This window comes from Mesocricetus auratus, unplaced genomic scaffold (genome assembly GCF_017639785.1).
Source record: "Mesocricetus auratus isolate SY011 unplaced genomic scaffold, BCM_Maur_2.0 Super-Scaffold_15014, whole genome shotgun sequence".
In the NCBI taxonomy this organism is placed as follows: Eukaryota; Metazoa; Chordata; class Mammalia; order Rodentia; family Cricetidae; genus Mesocricetus; species Mesocricetus auratus.
The window spans coordinates 83,660,951-83,666,950 of record NW_024429186.1 but is presented as its reverse complement, the minus strand read 5'-3'; positions in this window follow the sequence as shown (position 1 = coordinate 83,666,950).

Below are 6,000 nucleotides of genomic sequence, written 5' to 3'. Positions count from 1 at the left end.
CAGGACATGCCTATGTCTGCCTAACATCAGTGTCTCAGGGCTTCTATTGCTGTAAAGAGATACCATGAACATGACAACTCTCATAAAGGAAAACATTTAATTGTGGTGACTCACTAAACGTTCATCACCATCATGGTGGGTCATGGCTTTATGCCGGCAGACATGGTGCTGGAGAAGTAGCTGAGAGTTCCACAGGCAGCAGAAGGAGCCTGTATCCACGCTAGGTGTAGCTTGAGAGTAAGAGTCTTTGAAGCCCACCCCCATAGTGAGCATACTTCCTCCAACAAGGCCATATCTCCTAATAGTGCCATTATGGGCTCACAGGGGACAATTACATTCAAACAGCCACACCCAGGTAAAAGTGCTTGTTGAAATGAGACAGGTTGTATTGAAATGGGCACTGCTGGGCTTCAATTAATCTGTATTGCAGGTGACCATTGACTCATCAATGCAGTGTGCCTGCTTTATTATTTATAACAGGGTGCAATTTGTCTTGCTTTGCTTTTTCTATAGCGTATTACTGCTCTGTGTGTGTGTGTGTGTGTGTGTGTGTGTGTGTGTGTGTGCTGAATGCACATATTTGTGTGTGAGTTCTCATGCCCAACATGACAAGCCATCCCCATTCTCATTCCCCTATTGGTGGGGGCAGGTATCTCGGACTCTGCTACAGTTGAAACTTCAGTTCTAGCTTTGGGGAATAAAAATCTGAAGGAACTTCATGGTCAAGTAGACAGACCTGGACTATCAAGAAAAATCTGCTTTCTGTCTGGAAGCACATTTAGACTCCTTAGCGAACATTGTTCTTCAACAACGTTACATGACAAGGAGGTCTTTCCATAGAACTGGGAGAAACTTGTTGCTTCTATGCCAATCAATTAGGGATAATTGGAGAAAGTGATCAGAAATAACCTTCAGGAAAGACAAAAAAGACATAAAAAAATGTAACATCTGGTACCAATCTTTGTTCTTCTAGTCCTCCTGGTTAACTACGTTCCTTATGGTGAAGTCTGGGCCAACAGCCCTTTTACTCCTAGCTTTGCTGTAGGACCCCGATTGCTCAAGGCCTGCTTCTCTATGTAAGACAGAGAAGAAATTCTGCTAAACTACTACTCTTAGAATCTCCTACCCCAGATAAGTCCACAATTTGACTCATGCCCTTAAAACCAGTGGGGACTGAAAGAAGGCCCCAGATCATAGCACAACTGACCCCATGATAGAAGTACCACTCAGGCCATGTAGCCAGCATGTAGCCAGCCCCACCCACCAAAAGAAAAACAAAGACCTAATCCAGTAAAATCCATAGTTATGGAAAAGTCTCTAAATGTATTAACCTTGCTTTTTGGCTTCTGTAGTTCTGCTTCTGACTAACTGCTTCTTCTTGCTTACTGAGCTGTGTCAATACAGGATATGGGGTGTTGCTTAAAAGCCCACACTGGGATTATGAACACTCAGTACAGGCCCTGGCTAATGCAGACTTTCTGTTGACTTGAGCCTGCGTCTGAGTAGTCTACTCTGGTGGACACCCTGAAACAGAGCCTAAGAGGCTCATCAGTCTCTTTCCACTGCTTTGACACCGTGTCCGACACAAACAACTACATTGTTAAGGGTTTTCTCGAGTAACAGCCTGTGGGCTCATCTGGGGGCAGGGTTCTATTGTCTTCTTAGCATTAATAGTTTAACAGAATTTCTTCTCTGCCTTACATAGCTAGGTAGGCAGTTGAGCAATTAGGGTCCTACAGTCAGTGCTAGGAGTAAAAGGACAATTGGCTCAGCCATGGCCATAAATAGAGTAGTTAATGGGACAGGGGTGGGGGGGTGCTAAGATTGGTACCAGCTGTTAGATTTTGGAAGTCTCTTTTTTCTTTCCTGAAGGTTATTAGAATGGAATGGTTTGCAGGCTGTGGTTCAGCTAGTCCAAAAATGTCTGTCTACCAACAGAAAGTCCAAGAATCCAGTAGTTGTTCAATCTATAAGGCTAAATGTCTGAGTTGGTCTTTATTATACACTGGAATCTCAAAGGAGTAGCTCTAATGCCAGTGAAGGAATGAACTCAATAGTGGGAGCAAGCAGGCAGAGAGAGAGAGAGAGAGAGAGAGAGAGAGAGAGACAGCTTCCTTCTTTCATGTCCTTCATACAGGCTGCCAGCAGCAGGGGTGCCAAGATTAAAGGTGGATCCTCCCACTTCATATTTTTAATTACAAAAGTCCTTCACAGGTGCACCCAGAAGCTTGGGTTTTAGTTAATCCCAGATGTAGTCAGGCTGACAACCAAAAAATAGCCATTATGGCAACTTAAAGAGGACGGATTCATAATGAATTCAGAAGTTTTGGTCCATAGTCCCCGAATGTATGTTTCTACACCACAGTGAAGCACTACATTGTGCCAAAAATGTGCACCAGAAGAAAGCAGCTCACCTGCTGGTGACCATCAATAAAGAAAGAACCAAGAAGGGACAGGGTACAAGGCAAACCCCAGTGACCTGCTTATCCCACTCAGGCCCCACCTCTAATCGCCAATCCAACGACACACTCACCAGTGGGTCACTCCACTGACGAGGTTGACAAGCTCAGGACTCAGCTGCATCTCAATAGAGTCATGAGCTGGGGCCAAGCACTAGTGTGAGTTTTGGGGGCATTATTTCATATTGAAATCATAACCACGGCCAGCAGTGCTATAATATCTGGTTTGCAGGTGAGGACATCAGAATATTTTGATGTTGAAACCTCCTCATCCCTTTTCTTGCTTCAGTCACTGTATGGTCTTATTGCTATATACAAGTTTGCTGAGCTTCATTCAGAGACGACCGAGTAGTGCCTGGATCTCCACATTCCTGCTGCCTGCTCTGAGATGGCTCTGATACCTCACATGTAGACAATCCCTGAATTTGTCAGTCCAAAGAACAGGCCTTCATTGTTAAGTTAAACATTTTGTTTTTAAATGTTGCTGACTTTGGGAGGAAGGGCAGGCTGCAGTCAGCACCAGGGTAAATAAGGAGAAAACCCTCTTATCGGATGGTAGCTAGACTCTTCTATCTGAAGGGAAAAATAAACACCACACGTGCTTTCTGTTGGTATCCTAAGACAAAAGGAACAAGCACACTTTCCTGATGGGAACCTTGTCTTCAACCTAAATGGACTCTCTTTCTTGACAGTCTCTCTTCACATGCAAACGTCTCTCCTGCCCAGTCACGTATTTCAGTTACAGTAGCAAATCTCCACACAGCTTCTCTATGTAGCAGCAGCTCTCCAATCTCTCTCACACTCACACACGCGTACACACTTCCGTGTCATTCACTCGCTCCTTGCTCACTCTCCCTCGTTCTCTCTCACACTTCTCTCATGCTGGCTCTTCATTTTGCACACTTCTCTCTCCCTCAGCAGTCTTCTCTCAACACCGCCGCTCCTGCTCCGTGCCTCGCCTTCCCTGCCTCCCTACGTGGCTGCTGCCTCTGCCTTCTACTCTGTCTGGCTGCCCTCAGCCTCTGGCCCTGCTCTCTGCTGCCTCTCTGCTTCTCTGACCTCTCCCAGTCAAACTCTGGGCAATGCTAATTTATTTTTCAGGGCCTGAGCCATACTGAAAACCCAAGATAAGTCACATCGTTTCTCTCAGGCTAGGAACGTCACAATGATGGGGTAGTGAGCAGCCACGGCCTTGCATGTAGCGTTAAGTTTGTGAGGGTTCCCAGAAAGTAAGGAAGCAGTTGGCTGAACCTAACAGACTAAAATCGCTTCAAACTCTGACACTGAATCAGTGAAACAACCTGAGAGGATGACCTCATGTATTTTTCTCTAGGAGCAACCAGATACTGTCTCTAGAGGCAACCAGCCTGCTTGGATCTGCTCTGAAGTCTCAAGTAGCTGTCTGTGTAAAAGGCTGTCTTTGTGACTGAGAATTTTATGTCAGTCTGAGTAATGTAAAATAATCTTAGTATTATTTCTATTCATCAAAATTATGCAGCCTAAGGATCATCTTCTGACCATCCACAGCTAACATGTGTGCCCAAAAAGTATAAAGCACAACACCAATGGGCTGGGGAGAGCGCTGCAGATGTTATCATGAGGACGCAGAGCAGTGGCACCCGAGAAGTTTTCAGACAGGAAACAACCAGTCACCCACAGCCAATCACAGCAGGCTTTGCCAAGTGGGGGTCTCCAATAACTCCTAGTGAGTCGACTTTGTCAAGCAGGCCTCTCCAACAATGTCTAGTGACAACTTGCTAAATGCTAGTTGTTGCTGCTGTGCAGTCCCGTGGCCCTCTGCAATTACATACTGAGAGACTTAATGTTACTCAAGGTGACATGAGCAGCATGAAGGAAGTCATAGAAGGGGGTTATATTGTCTGCTCACATAAAGCCTGCAGTCGGGTGTTCAGGGTTTATTTATTTGAAGGGTGGACAGGAAGGAAGTGACAGGGAAGATTATTTGATATTAAGGCCTGATAATTATTACGGCTCCATATTTTTTTGCATTGGATGATAGCCTGGTAACTTCTGCCTGGTAACTGGTTACATCACTTGGGTTCTCCAGATCTGCTATAGCCTAAACTAGGCATGCTTTCTCTCTGTCAGTTGGGTCTTCTGATTGCAGATTTGCTTGTATATTGTCTGAGCTTGATTACGTGTTGTCACTGACACCAGATGCATCTTGTGAAGTTAGGTGTTGACAGGTCCTGGCCTAAGCCTCATCCCATTGGCTGTACTCCTGGTTCTGTCTACCTCTGAGAATTAATGTTTAAGAGTTCACTCCTCTTCTTTCTGTCCTCACTCGAATTCCTACACTATCGGCATCAGCCTTCAGGTCCTGAGGAACAGGAGGAAAAGTTCTCATTTATTTGTCCAAACATATATGGTAGAAGAGTGGGCTGAGCATATGCATTTGATGGACTGTGAACTCTGAGCTGTTCAAATGGTGTGTGTGTGTGTGCTCATGTGTGTGTGTTTGTGTGTGTGTGCTTGTGTGTGCGTGCACACGCAGGTGCATTGAACCCAGGCTTTTAACTCCTAATCTTGCCCTAGTTTTCAAGTGCTGAGTTGACAGGCAGATGCTCCCACACTCAGTCTCAGACTTATTGCTAATACTTCAGTGATTGGGAGATTAATTCCTTAGATTCATCCCTCATCTCTCAAGCCTGGTTACAAAAAATTAAGTGCCTCTATGCATATGTATTAGACAATGAAAGACCTAACTCCATACAGTCTTCACTTAGCCCAGCTTTTAAAAATAAATACATTCCAACTATTCAGTAGCTCCTAGACTGTTTCTCTGCTCTTTGCAAGAGTTCAGTTAGAAATAGACAGCCACCTGTTCCTCCCCAGATCCTGGGAAGATACATTTCTACCCTTGTGTGCTGGCATCAGGAACCAGGGAAACTCACCTTCAACACTGCCTATTTTTAGTGTCTCTGCATTTATATTTAGAAAGGAAGATTGGTCAAGCCTCTGGGAGCATCATTCTTTCAATTTTTGCTGGATCACAGGGAGGCCACGGGGACAGAAAATTAATAGCACAATGTAACTCCCCATTTATTTCTTGGAGCCAGTGACCCGGCAGAGGTGCAGGTGCGGCTCATCCAAGGGCAAAGCAGGAGGCCTGGATGGCCTTCAGTTGCATGGGCAAGGCTGTTTCTTGTGGACACAGGCTTGCTGCAGGAATTGGCAGGGATCCCTAAGAGAAAGGGCACCTAAAAAATTATGGAGGTCAACAGAGACGTGCTAAGAGCTGAAAGAAAATCACTCCCGCTCGACAGTCTGCCATGCACTTCCCTTTTTGTTCCCACAAAACATATTCCTGTGCATTTAATTTTAAAAAGTGACATTTCCATACATTGAGATAAAATACCAAAGGAAGAATTTCTCAAACATATCATATGAAAAGGACTTATATTTTTAATATTTAAGAACTGCTAAAGTCACTCTCTCCATATCTATTCAACATAGTACTTGAAGTTCTAGCTATCGTAATAAGACAACAAAAGGAGATCAAAGGGATACAAATTGGAAA